Source organism: Schistocerca americana, chromosome 4 (assembly GCF_021461395.2).
Source record: "Schistocerca americana isolate TAMUIC-IGC-003095 chromosome 4, iqSchAmer2.1, whole genome shotgun sequence".
Taxonomy (NCBI): Eukaryota; Metazoa; Arthropoda; class Insecta; order Orthoptera; family Acrididae; genus Schistocerca; species Schistocerca americana.
In genome coordinates this window covers 66064347-66079174 of record NC_060122.1, presented here as the reverse complement: position 1 = coordinate 66079174, position 14828 = coordinate 66064347, and the positions used below count along the sequence as shown (strand labels likewise).

Here is a 14828-nt window from a genome sequence, read left to right as displayed (position 1 = left end):
AACACAAACATACACACAAAATTCAAGCTTTAGCAACAAACTGTTGCCTCATCAGGAAGGAGGGAAGGAGAGGGAAAGACGAAAGGATGTGGGTTTTAAGGGAGAGGGTAAGGAGTCATTCCAATCCCGGGAGCGGAAAGACTTACCTTAGGGGGAAAAAAGGACGGGTATACACTCGCACACACACACATATCCATCCACACATATACAGACACAAGCAGACATATTTAAAGACAAAGAGTTTGGGCAGAGATGTCAGTCGAGGCAGAAGTGCAGGGGCAAAGATGTTGTTGAATGACAGGTGAGGTATGAGTGGCGGCAACTTGAAATTAGCGGAGATTGAGGCCTGGTGGATAACGGGAAGAGAGGATATATTGAAGAGCAAGTTCCCATCTCCGGAGTTCGGATAGGTTGGTGTTAGTGGGAAGTATCCAGATAACCCGGACGGTGTAACACTGTGCCAAGATGTGCTGGCCGTGCACCAAGGCATGTTTAGCCACAGGGTGATCCTCATTACCAACAAACACTGTCTGCCTGTGTCCATTCATGCGAATGGACAGTTTGTTGCTGGTCATTCCCACATAGAATGCGTCACAGTGTAGGCAGGTCAGTTGGTAGATCACGTGGGTGCTTTCACACGTGGCTCTGCCTTTGATCATGTACACCTTCCGGGTTACAGGACTGGAGTAGGTGGTGGTGGGAGGGTGCATGGGACAGGTTTTACACCGGGCGCGGTTACAAGGGTAGGAACCAGAGGGTAGGGAAGATGGTTTGGGGATTTCATAGGGATGAACTAAGAGGTTACGAAGGTTAGGTGGACAACGGAAAGACACTCTTGGTGGAGTGGGGAGGATTTCATGAAGGATGGATCTCATTTCAGGGCAGGATTCGAGGAAGTCGTATCCCTGCTGGAGAGCCACATTCAGAGTCTGGTCCAGTCCCGGAAAGTATCCTGTCACAAGTGGGGCACTTTTGTGGTTCTTCTGTGGGAGGTTCTGGGTTTGAGAGGATGAGGAAGTGGCTCTGGTCATTTGCTTCTGTAGCAGGTCGGGAGGGTAGTTGCGGTATGCGAAAGCTGTTTTCAGGTTGTTGGTGTAACGCTTCAGGGATTCCGGACTGGAGCAGATTCGTTTGCCACGAAGACCTAGGCTGTAGGGAAGGGACCGTTTGATGTGGAATGGGTGGCAGCTGTCGTAATGGAGGTACTGTCGCTTGTTGGTGGGTTTGATGTGGACGGACATGTGAAGCTGGCCATTGGACAGGTGGAGGTCAACATCAAGGAAAGTGGCATGGGATTTGGAGTAGGACCAGGTGAATCTGATGGAACCAAAGGAGTTGAGGTTGGAGAGGAAATGCTGGAGTTGTTCTTCACTGTGAGTCCAGATCATGAAGATGTCATCAATAAATCTGTACCAAACTTTGGGTTGGCAGCCCTGGGTAACCAAGAAGGCTTCCTCTAAGCGACCCATGAATAGGTTGGCGTACGAAGGGGCCATCCTGGTACCCATGGCTGTTCCCTTTAATTGTTGGTATGTCTGGCCTTCAAAAGTGAAGAAGTTGTGGGTCAGGATGAAGCTGGCGAAGGTAATGAGGAAAGTGGTTTTAGGTAGGGTGGCAGGTGATCGGCATGAAAGGAAGTGCTCCATCGCAGCGAGGTCCTGGACGTGCGGGATATTTGTGTATAAGGAAGTGGCATCAATGGTTACAAGGATGGTTTCTGGGGGTAACGGATTGGGTAAGGATTCCAGGCGTTCGAGAAAGTGGTTGGTGTCTTTGATGAAGGATGGGAGACTGCACGTAATGGGTTGAAGGTGATGATCTACGTAGGCAGAGATACGTTCTAAGGGGGCTTGGTAACCAGCTACAATGGGGCGGCCGGGATGATTGGGTTTGTGAATTTTAGGAAGAAGGTAGAAGGTAGGGGTGCAGGGTGTCGGTGGGGTCAGGAGGTTGATGGAGTCAGGTGAAAGGTTTTGTAGGGGGCCTAAGGTTCTGAGGATTCCTTGAAGCTCCGCCTGGACGTCAGGAATGGGATTACCTTGGCATATGTAGTGTTGTCTGAAAGCTGACGCAGTCTCTCAGCCACATACTCCCGACGATCACGTACCACAGTCGTGGAACCCTTGTCCGCTGGAAGAATGATGACTTCCTCAAATCCTGCCCTGAAATGAGATCCATCCTTCATGATATCCTCCCCACTCCACCAAGAGTGTCTTACCGCCGTCCACTTAACCTTCGTAACCTCTTAGTTCATCCCTATGAAATCCCCAAACCACCTTCTCTACCCTCTGGCTCCTACCCTTGTAACCGCCCCCGGTGTAAAACCTGTCCCATGCACCCTCCTACCACCACCTACTCCAGTCCTGTAACCCGGAAGGTGTACACGATCAAAGGCAGAGCCACGTGTGAAACCACCCACGTGATTTACCAACTGACCTGCCTACACTGTGAAGCTTTCTACGTGGGAATGACCAGCAACAAACTGTCCATTCGCATGAACAGACACAGGCAGACAGTGTTTGTTGGTAATGAGGATCACCCTGTGGCTAAACATGCCTCAGTGCATGACCAGCACATCTTGGCACAGTGTTACACCGTCCGGGTTATCTGGATACTTCCCACTAATACCCACCTGTCAGAACTCCGGAGATGGGAACTTTCCCTTCAGTATATCCTCTCTTCTCGTATTCCGCCAGGCCACAACCTCCGCTAATTTCAAGTTGCCGCCGCTCATACCTCACCTGTCTTTCAAAAACATCTTTGCCTCTGTACTTCCATCTCGACTGACATCTCTGCCCAAACTCTTTGCCTTTACAAATGTCTGCTTGTGTCTGTGTATGTGCAGATGGATATGTGTGTGTGTGCGAGTGTATACCTGTCCTTTTTTCCCCCTAAGGTAAGTCTTTCCGCTCCCGGGATTGGTATGATTCCTTACCCTCTCCCTTAAAACCCACATCCTTTCGTCTTTGCCTCTCCTTCCCTCTTTCCTGATGAAGCAACCGTTGGTTGTGAAAGCTTAAATTTTGTGTGTATTTTTGTGTGTCTATCGACCTGCCAGCACTTTTGTTTGGTAAGTCACATCATCTTTGTTTTTAAATATATATATATACATAAAATTTTAATTGTTAATTAATCAAATTTTCATCTTAAACAATGCCGAGGATTGTTCGGGATTGTTAAGAAAGTAAAGGGTGGCTGCCATGTTGGCAGAGGGGAGTCAGTCTGGTTTTGGGTTTTGAGCAGTGAGCATGTAGCTGCTCCTTTTGTATTGTAAGTATTGTTTTCCATTGTAATAATACTTTAATTTTGTTTTAAGGTACAATAAATATGTTTTAAAATAACGTGATACAAGATGATTTTTAATTTTAACTTTTCTGAAGTTGAAATTTTACAGTAACTGTCTCCAGGACTTTTGCAGCGACAGAATGCCTGATACGATGAGTAAAACAACCCCTGAAAATGTTTTACTCATAAAGGAACCAAAAGGGTTCACCACTTAAAGGTCCCCAGAACCATTTCTCTCCTTCAACATGTACTCATGGGAAGTACAAATGAAGGCATCTATTTTATTCAGGTTTAACTTTTCTTCTTTACAGGTTGTTCTTATTTGTGAGGAACTTCTGACAGTAATTTTGTTTAACACTGGCTTCATAATTGGCAAAACTAACCAAACACAAGTAAGCAAATGCACGATAAAACTTTTCAATTTACAGGTTTTTCTCATTAGATTACCTGGCCAGAGTGCTAACAGACTTGCAACTACTGCATGTCTCCCCGACTGGAATCGGGAGATTCCTGTGCTTGCACATGGTTGCTCGCATGCACGAGCAGAGGCATGTGTGAACTTTGAACTATACCATTTATTCCCTCGCCCTTTGGAACAACAGATGCATGAGCCTAGTGAACACAAAAAGTTGAACAGCTGTAAATGCATCTTTAATGTTAGGCACTACTGGGTAAAGTCCATGGAGATAAAGGTTAAGTGTTGGGGTGGATAGTGGGAACACAGAAATGGAGGAAGAGTCTGGTGTGAGGGCAGGGCTGTAGTATGAAGAGGAGAAGAGATAGGGAAAGATGGGGAAGGAAGAGGGAATGGGGAGTCCTGATTTGGAGTGGGATAGGTGGGTCAGAGTATGGTCGATTTGGATAAATATCCAAGCAGATTTCATTGTCTGTGAAGTGGAGTCCACGGAACACGCAGATTAGGCTATGGAGTAGAGCACGTCATCTCAGCCCTCAGACTTGCTCGTAAGCTCCTCGCCATGGTGTCGCACACCCTCAGGCACAATGTGCGATGGGCCAAGAGCCGTAGACAGCCTGTGTATTCCCACTGTGCTCTTACTGCTCGTAAGACACATTAGCAATTGAGTACTGTTTGTCACAGTGAAGTGCTATGACAACAATGAAGGATGTTCTATAAAAGTAGACTGTACAAGGTAACTTTTATAGAAAACAGATGAGACATGCCTTGTACATTCTACTGGGCATACCTGGAATGTTTTCAGCTTGGATAATTTCAAGCTACGACACTGCTGGGTGGGTGTGGGTGGGGGTAGTTCACCTGGAAAGACAATGTCGACTTTGATAGGATGATGGCTTATTCCATCTGGGTGATAGTAGATGTACTGATAATGCTTTCAATGCCATACACCAACATATAGTGTAGTGTGGTAGCTAACAGAGTGCCATTCCTTTAATAGAAAATGCTCACAGCCAAAAGGTTCAGTGTGATGCAACCATGTGAAGCAGGCAACCATGCCATAGATATGCACTCTTGCTTCCTACAACCGAGTGAGTTTGGAAGGGGTCAAATTGTGGCCTTCCAAGTGACAAGATGGTCTTTTGGAGAATTGCCATACAAGCTGAACATGCTGTGACAAACGCACAACGATACTGACTATCAGTGGTCATGTGAATATTCTCGCACCCATAGATGAGGCTCTGGATGTCCAAGTAGCACAGATGCCCACCAAGATGATCATATTGTAAGGGCAGCAGTGGCAGATTATTCAGCTATCACAGCACAGATCAGAGGGCTTGTGAGCCCAGATGTGTCAACATGAACTGTTGCAAACTGGTTATTAGCAGTGGGACTATGAGCTTGCACACCTCTCATTCACCTTTGATGTTTCTGGAGGGGATGCTAACCAGTGCTCGGTATGCGCAGAATGTGGTTAGACCCAGTCTTTTTTACAAACAAGAAAGGTGGTGTGTTGTCCCAATAGGACAATGCCCACCCACAAACTGCCCATGAAACTCAATGTGCTCTGCAAGAGGTGCAGCCACTTCTATGGCCTGCATGATCTGCAGACTTGGCTCCAATCAAGCACATGAGGGATATGATGGAATGAGAAGTAACTTAAGCAACCTATCAACCAAGAACTCTCACAGAACTATGTGAACTGGTTGAGCAGGCATGGCATAACATGTCCCATGACAATATCCAGCAACTGTATGATTTACTGGACACCAGAATCAGTGTCTTCATTGCCACACATAGAGGCTACACCATGTATTAATATGGGTGTTTCAGAGTGGCTCAATACCCAGAACCTCAGAATCGCTTCTGCTACTGATCTATAAATGTAATCATTTCATATATTCCATATGCACTGTTGCGACAATAAATCTTGAGCACATTCCACACCAATGTTAACAGATTTTCCCAAAGTTTTCCTCCTCCACTCTTACAACCCTTTCAAATGAACAAGTTGAAGTTTACTCTTACAGCTCTTATAGTGTCTGAAGGCGATTGATGGGGCGGATAGTGGGAACAAAGAAGGGAAGATGGAGATCGGTGAGTGGACAGAGCCTTAGAATGAAGAGAAGAGGGGATAGGGAAAGGTGGAACTCATGCATTTCTTCTACACATCACCATACTTAAGTTAAATTATCTCAATTACATATAAAGCAAGAAGTTCTGTTATTGTTCAAGGTTCGGGAATATCGCTAGGGTTTTTTGTAAAATGAAGTTAAAATCAAATCTGGAACACAAAAAAAGTTTTGATAACATGTTGTTGTTGTTGTCTTCAGTCCTGAGACTGGTTTGATGCAGTTCTCCATGCTACTCTATCCTGTGCAAGCTTCTTCATCTCCCAGTACTTACTGCAACCTACACCCTTCTGAATCTGCTTAGTGTATTCATCTCTTGGTCTCCCTCTACGATTTTTACTCTCCACGCTACCCTCCAATGCTAAATTTGTGATCCCTTGATGCCTCAGAACATGTCCTACCAACCGGTCCCTTCTTCTTGTCAAGTTGTGCCACAAACTCCTCTTCTCCCCAATTCTATTCAATACCTCCTCATTAGTTATGTGATCTACCCATCTAATCTTCACCATTCTTCTGTAGCACCACATTTTGAAAGCTTCTATTCTCTTCTTGTCCAAACTATTTATCGTCCATGTTTCACTCCCATACATGGCTACACTCCACACAAATACTTTCAGAAACGACTTCCTGACACTTAAATCTATACTCAATGTTAACAAATTTCTCTTCTTCATAAACGCCTTCCTTGCCATTGCCAGTCTACATTTTATATCCCCTCTACTTCGACCATCATCAGTTATTTTGCTCCCCAAATAGCAAAACTCCTCTACTACTTTAAGAATCTCATTTCCTAATCTAATTCCCTCAGCATCACCCGACTTAATCTGACTACATTCCATTATCCTCGTTTTGCTTTTGTTGATGTTCATCTTATATCCTCCTTTCAAGACACTGCCCATTCCGTTCAACTGCTCTTCCAAGTCCTTTGCTGTCTCTGACAGAACTACAATGTCATCGGCGAAACTCATTGTTTTTATTTCTTCTCCATGGACTTTAATACCTACTCCAAATTTTTATTTTGTTTCCTTTACTGCTTGCTCAATATACAGATTGAATAACATCGGGGAGAGGCTACAACCCTGTCTCACTCCCTTCCCAACCGCTGCTTCCCTTTCATGCCCCTCGACTCTTATAACTGCCTTCTGGTTTCTGTACAAATTGTAAATAGCCTTTCGCTCCCTGTATTTTACCCCTGCCACCTTTAGAATTTGAAAGAGAATATTCCAGTCAACATTGTCAAAAGCTTTCTCTAAGTCTACAAATGCTAGAAATGTAGGTTTGCCTTTCCTTAATCTATTTTCTACGATAAGTCGTAGTGTCAGTATTGCCTCACGTGTTCCAATATTTCTGCGGAATCCTAACTGATCTTCGCCGAGGATGGCTTCTACCAGTTTTTCCATTTGTCTGTAAAGAATTCGCGTTAGTATTTTGCAGCTGTGACTTATTAAACTGATAGTTCGGTAATTTTCACATTCTTCTTGAAGTCTGAGGGTATTTCACCAGTCTCATACATCTTGCTCACCAGATGGTAGAGTTTTGTCAGGACTGGCTCTCCCAAGGCCGTCAGTAGTTCCAATGGAATGTTGTCTACTCCCGGGGCCTTGTCTCAACTCAGGTCTTTCAGTGCTCTGTCAAACTCTTCACGCAGTGATAACATATTATGGAAAAACATAACATGATAACATATTTAGGAAAAAGGTATCCTTGGATTTCATCAAAATTTTGAATAATATTTCTCATTTACTGCAGTTTCAGCTTGGGACCATTACGGGAGTAATCACCATTGTATTTTGCTCTTTTCCCTCTAGTTTTGAAAAATAGGCTTAACTATTTTAAAATTGTAAGAGAACAAGATTGGGAACTGTATTCGACAGAACAAAAGTTTATTAATTTATATTTTTAATTTCAGTTAGTGTCTGGGCAACATTTCCACTCCTGGAGTCTACGTTCCGTGGAAATGAGAGGATCCAAAGAATTACTTTTACCACACACCTTCAGGAATGTAACTTCTTTAATTGAAAAATGATTAAATAAATTCATAAACAGAGTATATCTATAGCAGACAAAAATTTTGCTTCTACGTACATGCTAGGAAAGTATGTTTATTTTCTGATGTTATGATGTTTGGAAGCAAGAGGGAAAGAAAATGCGAAGGTACAAATATTATGATGATGATTAAACTGTACGTGTAACAAATGTGTACACTTTTCATTGCAGGCCATGTCATACCTCACAGATTTCCCTATAGCTGTGAGTGTGACAGTTGCCTCATTCGAACAATGAGTTTCTCACTAGCCCACTCTCAAACAGTTGCCAAAGTCATGAGTAATGATTGTGTTTTGTGTATGTGCTAACCACCTCTGTTATGGAGTGTATCTATGTATAGGGCTGGTAGGATGTGTTGTTACAGGCACTGCAGCATACCAGAACTGATAATTGGGAAGGGGGAAAGAATGGGCTTGTTGGAATTTAGTTTTCAGGTAGTGGATGATATATAGACGTGTTCAATGTGGGTGGGTGGGTGGGTGATGACGCGGGATAGGAATTTGATGTAAAGAAAAACACCATTTTACAGAACAAATTACTGACCAGTCCATTACTACACTTCACTATAGAAAACTATCTTAATTTTAAAAAAGACGTTATGTTTTGGCATATTCTTTATAATTTGTGTGTTTTATACAGGATGTATCAAAAAGAATTATCCATTTATAAAAAAAGTCACAACTATTATGTTCTTTGAGATACGTGCACGAAAAACCTACTTTTGGAAAGAGCAAACTCTCCGAGTTTTACATGGTTACCACTATGTAGCAGCAGTGTGTGCCCACATCAGTCCTAGTAAAAATGGTGTCTGGACAACAGAAAGCATTTTGTGTTCTATATTTTGCGCAGTGCGGGTCAGTAATAACAGTTCAGCATGACTTCCATACTAGGTATGGTGTGGATCCTCCTACAGTACAGAGCATTAGATGATCGCATGAACAATTCAGAGAAATGGGTTGATTGTGTAAAGGCAAATCAACCAGAGTGTCTGATACAGATGTGGAATGCATCTACCATAGTTTCACAAGGAGTCTGCAGAAATCCATTCGCCGTGCAGCTCGACAGTTCAACATGCCCCTGATGTCCATGTGGCGTCAACGTTTACAAATGAAACCGTACAAAATTCAGCTACTGCAAGCTCGTCATGAAGGTGACAAACAACAACAGGTGGAGTTCTGCAGTTTCATTCTTGCCAAGATGGAGGATGACAGTTTTCTTCCATGCTTCGTGTTTAGTAATGAGGCAATATTCCATTTAACTGGAATGGTGAATGTCACAAAGTGAGAATATGGGGTATGGAACAAGCAGATGAAGTTGTACCGCATCAGGGAGACTCTCCAAAAATTTGTGTCTTTTGCGTAGTTTCACAGGAAAAGGTGTATGGCCCATTTTTCTTTGCCAAGAACATTGTTATAGGAAACACATATCTCGATATGATTGAGAACTTTTTTCCCCCCACAGTTGAAGACTGATTCAATTGACCATTTACCAACAGGATGGGGCACCACCATACAGGCACGCGGAAGTGCAGGAATTTTTAAATCAAAGTATTACTGAACGATGGATCAGTTGCACTGGACTAAATGATTCAGACTTACATTACTGGCCTCCAAGGTCACCAGACCTGATTGTATGTGATTATTTATTGTGGGGGTTTATGAAATACTCTGGTTATGTGCCTCCATTACCAACAATAACGAGTAAACTGAGACATCGCATGATAGCAACTGAGGAATCTGTAACTCGATACATGTTCGCTGCAGTGTGCGAACAATTTAACAATTTGAATACAGCACTGACATATACCAGGCATCTCAAGGGGAGGCATATTGTCCAACTATGAAAAGGTATGAAAAAAACTTTTTGAGTTTGTTGTTCATCAAAAAAACAAAATTCATTGTATATGTTTATTAGTTTCAGAAATATAGATGTCCAAATTGGATGATTCTTTCTGACACACCCTGTATTTATCTCTACTACTGGTTTCTTGTTGTCTAGCATGGTCTTTTTTTCTTTACTTGCATGTATTACTTTGTTCAACTATAGCAAAAATAGTGATCACAATGTTTTAAGAAGCGTGAATACAACTAGAAATTCGTAAATCAGTTATGTGAAATCAGGCTCATACCTTGTTTTCTCCACTGTTTGTATTCCTTCTTGAATCAGTGTCATATGTCCTTTGATACCTGCAAGCAGAGCTTTTTTTCTCATTAAATATTCAGAAAAATAATGACAAAAAACATCAACAAAAATCACATGTTGCACTAACATTCTTCAAGACTAGAGCAGAAAATGCTACACTCAACATACAATTCCAGGAATTACAGATTTCATAATGATCAAACTATAGGATAGTTTGATATGCAAACAGTTTGTTTTTATACTTTGCTATTTATATCACTGAACTGCAGATTTATGGGTAGGACATAGAGGCACTTAAAAGATCACAAGAAACATTAGTTGGCATTCGTTTTTCTATAGCAGATGAGAGTCAGAAGACATGCTGGATATGGAAGAGGTAGGGATATACATGATTTTTGAGACCCATACATTATTTAATTGAATGGATGGAAGGGTTATAAATAACATGTGACATGTAGCAAATCTATTTAATAATCATTTCTGAAACATAGTAGGCAGCATAGGGACCAAGAGTTCAAGAGAAAGATCACAGCAATATGTTGAAGTAACTCTCATAAAATTACATCATATGAATGTACCACCAGCTTCTACTTCTGTAACTGAGAGGGCCATACATTCTCTCAAGAGTAAAAGCTCTTCTGGTTTTGATGGTGTTTCCAATAGAGTACTAAAGATTTGTTCCCACACAATAAGTCCAGTATGTAATGCATCACTAACCCAAGGCATTTTTCCAGAGAGACTAAAATATACCATTGTTAAACCACTCTGTAAGAAAGGTGATAGGGCCTATTTCACTGCTGACATCATTTTCCAAAATTTTTGAGGTGGTGGTGTATTCTACAATGGTATCTCACCCTGGCAATAATAATATCCTCAGCAAATCACAGTTTGGGTTTCGGAAGGGTTGCTCTGCTAAGAATGCCATTTACATGCTCACACACCACATATTATAACCATTAAATAACAAAATAGCACTGGTAGATATTTTCTGTGACATATCCAAGGCACCTGATTTGTGAATCTTAGATAAATTGAAGTTTTATGGGATTGATGATATAGCCAACCAATGGAACATGCCAAAAGAATGCAGAAAGTTGTACTTAGTGGTAATTCAACCAAAAGAATCCACAGACATAATTCTGACTGCGAAGAAATCACATATGGGCTTCCCAAGGCTCAATCTTGCGTCCACTACTGTTTCTCATATATGTAAATGATCTACAATCTAATGTAAAACAATCAGAATTAGTTCTTTTTGCAGACACCAGTATTGTAATCACTCCCAGCACACATACAGAAATGGAAGAAACTGTGAACAAAGTTCTCAGAAGTATCATTGACTGGTTTTCTGCGAATGGTCTCACCCTGAATTGTAAAAGGCCACATCATATTCAGTTCTGCACCTCTAGAGGTGCTGCACCAGTGATAAGTGTAACACATGGTGATGAAATAACACATAGGACGGGAACTTCAAAATTCTTAGGTGTCCATACTGATGAGAATTTAAATGAAAAGAAAAAAAAACCACATTTTGGAACTCCTAAAACAAACTTCGTCCAGCCACATTTGCACTTAGAATCATAGCAAATTTTGGAGAGAGAGAAATCAGTAACTTCACATATTTTGCTTATTTTCATACAGTAGTGTCACGTGGAATAATGTTCTGGGGTAACTCATCTTTAAGAAAGAAGGTCTTCATTGCCCAAAAACGTGCTGTAAGAATAACAGGTGGTGCTCACCTGCGATCATCTCATAGACATCTGTAAGGAGTTGGGCATTCTGACTACTGCTTCACAGGATATTTATTCCCTCATGAAGTTTGTTGTAAATAATCCACTACAGTTCAAAAGGAACAATGAGGTACATAATTACAATACTAGAAGAAAAAAATGACATTCATTACTCAACTGGGGGTGGCAGACAGTCAAGTGTTGCGGTTTAGACGGAGGGCAGGAGAGAAGGTGCGAAGAGGGGAGGGGGTAAGTAGTGGAAAGGAGAGAAATAAAAGAAATTAAAAGACTGGGTGTGGCGCTGAAACGACAGCTGTGTAGTGCTGGAATGGGAACAGGGAGGGGGCTGGATGGGTGAGGACAGTGACTAACGAAGGTTGAGGCCAGGAGGATTACAGGAACGTAGGATGTATTGCAGGGAAATTTCCCACCTGCGGAGTTCAGAAAAGCTGGTGTTGGTGGGAAGGATCCATATGGCACAGGCTGTGAAGCAATCATTAAGATGAGGGATACCATATTTGGCAGCGTGTTCAGCAACAGGGTGGTCCACTTGTTTCTTGGCCACAGTTTGTCGGTGGCCATTCACGCAGACAGACGGCTTGTTGGTTGTCATGCCTACATAGAATGCAGCACAGAGGTTGAAGCTTAGCTTGTAAATCACATGACTGGTTTCACAGGTGGCCCTGCCTTTGATGGGATACGTGATGTTAGTGATCGGACTGGAGTAGGTGGTGGTACGAGAATGTATGGGACAGGTCTTGCATCTAGGTCTATTACAGGGGTATGAGTCATGAGGTAAGGGATTGAGGGATTGGGAGCAGGAGTTGTGTGAGGATGGACGAGTATACTGTGTAGGTTCGGTGGACAGCGGAAGACCACGGTAGGAAGGGTAGGAAGGATAGTGGACAGGACATTTCTCATCTCAGGACACGACGAGAGGTAATCAAAACCCTGGCAGAGAATGTAATTGAGTTTCTCCAGTCCCGGATGGTACTGAGTTACGAGGGGAATGCCCCTCTGTGGCCGGATTGTGGGACTTTGGGAGGTGGTGGAAGACTGGAAAGATAAGGCATGGGAGATTTGTTTTTCTACAAGGATTGGAGGATAATTACGGTCAGTGAAGGCTTCAGTTAGACCCTTAGTATATTTTGAGAGGGACTGCTTGTCACTGCAGATGCGATGACCATGGGGGGCTAGGCTGTATGGAAGGGACTTCTTGGTATGGAATGGGTGGCAGCTGTTGAAGTGGAGGTATTGCTGGTGGTTAGTAGGTTTGATATGGACAGGAGTACTGATGGAATCATCTCTGATGTGAAGGTCAACATCTAGGAAGGTGGCTCATTGGGTTGAGCAGGACCAGGTGAAGCAAATGGAGGGGGGGGGGGGGGGGGGGGAAGTTGTTGAGGTTCTGGAGGAATGTGAATAAGGTGTCCTCACCTTTAATCCAGATAGCAAAGATGTCATCAATGAATCTAAACCAGGTGAGGGGTTTAGAATTCTTGGTTTTTAGGAAGGATTCCTCTAGATGGCCCATGAATAGGTTAGCATAGGATGGTGCCATTTGGGTGCCCATAGCTGTACCACAGATTTGTTTGTAGGTAATGCCTTCAAAGGAGAAGTAATTGAGGGTGAGGATATAGTTGGTCATGGAGACTACGAAGGAGGTTGTTGGTTTGGAATCCATAGGACATCTGGAAAGATAGTGTTCGACAGCAGTAAGGCCATGGGCATTAGGAATGTTAGTGTACAGGGAGGTGGCGCCAATAGTGATGAGGAGGGCATCATATGGTAAAGGGACAGGAGCTGTGGGGAGTCGGTGGTGGAAATTGTTTCAATCTTTTATATAGGAGGGTAGGTTCCAGGTAACAGATTGAAGGTGTTGGGTCTATGAGAGCAGAGATTCTCTCAGTGGGGGCACATTAACCAGCCACAACAGGGCGTCCTGGGTTGTTAGGTTTATGGACTTCAGGAAGCATGTAATGTAGACAGTATGAATGCAGGGAGTGGTAGGGGTGAGTAGAGAGATGGACTCCAGGGAGAGGTTCTGGGATGGGCCTAAGGATTTGAGTAGTGACTGGAGATCCTGCTGGATTACTGGAAAGTGGTCACAGTGGCAAGGTTTGTAGGTGAAAGTATCTGACAGCTGGCAGAATCCTTCCATCAGGTAATCCTTGCAGTTCAAAACAGCAGTAGTGGAGCCTTTGTCTGCAGGTAGGATTTTAACATCAGGATCAGTTTTTATACAGTGGACTGCGATTATTTCTGTGGATGCATCTGCATGTTGAGGGATTTGGGGAATGATGTTGAGGCAAGGTTCGAGGTTAAGAAATTCTGGAAAGTTAACAGGGGGTGATTTGGGGGCAATGGGGGTGGATCATGGCTGGATGGAGGAGGGAAGTGAGTCTCTGGTTGACTCTGATAGGTATGATTGGTGGCGAAAAAGTGTTTCTACTGTAGGGACCGGGAGAAGGAGAGAAGGTCTTTAACTGGTCGTGCATGACAGAATCTGGGAGTTGGTGGTGGTGGTGGTGGTGGTGGTGGTGGTGGTGGTGGTGTTTAACGTCCCGTCGATAACGAGGTCATTAGAGACGGAGCACAAGCTCGGGTTAGGGAAGGATTGGGAAGGAAATCGGCCATGCCCTTTCAAAGGAACCATCCCGGCATTTGCCTTAAACGATTTAGGGAAATCACGGAAAACCTAAATCAGGATGGCCGGAGACGGGATTGAACTGTCGTCCTCTCGAATGCGAGTCCAGTGTGCTAACCACTGCGCCACCTCGCTCGGTCAGAATTTGGGAGTGGGGCAAAAAGGAGAGGACTGACATTTATGTGGGGCTACGGTTTCTGGAGGAAAGGTTCATGAATGTGTTGCGGGATTGTTTAGGTTTTGGATTCTGTTTGGAGGTGGGAGGGAGTTTTGGAGGGTGGGGTAAGTGTACTAGGTCTGCGAGACAGGGTTTGTCAGCTATGATGGGGACGTGGGGCAGGTTTGGAGGTGGTTGTAGAGGTGGTGGACGGTGGTACTCCAAGGTGGGAGTAGGAAGTAAAAAGGATGGAGAGCTTTTTGAGGTGGCGTTG

The 14828-nt window shown here is 43.4% G+C and overlaps 1 protein-coding gene across 1 annotated transcript in view; it reads right to left on the bottom strand.

Moving 5' to 3' along the window:
• Positions 1-10061, bottom strand: part of LOC124613263 (zinc finger protein on ecdysone puffs-like) — a 173707-nt gene extending 163646 nt beyond the window's left edge. The window contains exon 1 of the mRNA XM_047141954.1: positions 10007-10061. The gene's annotated coding sequence lies outside the window, so the exon portion shown is untranslated. The remainder of the gene's footprint in view (positions 1-10006) is intronic.
• Between the last annotated feature and the right edge of the window lie 4767 nt (positions 10062-14828).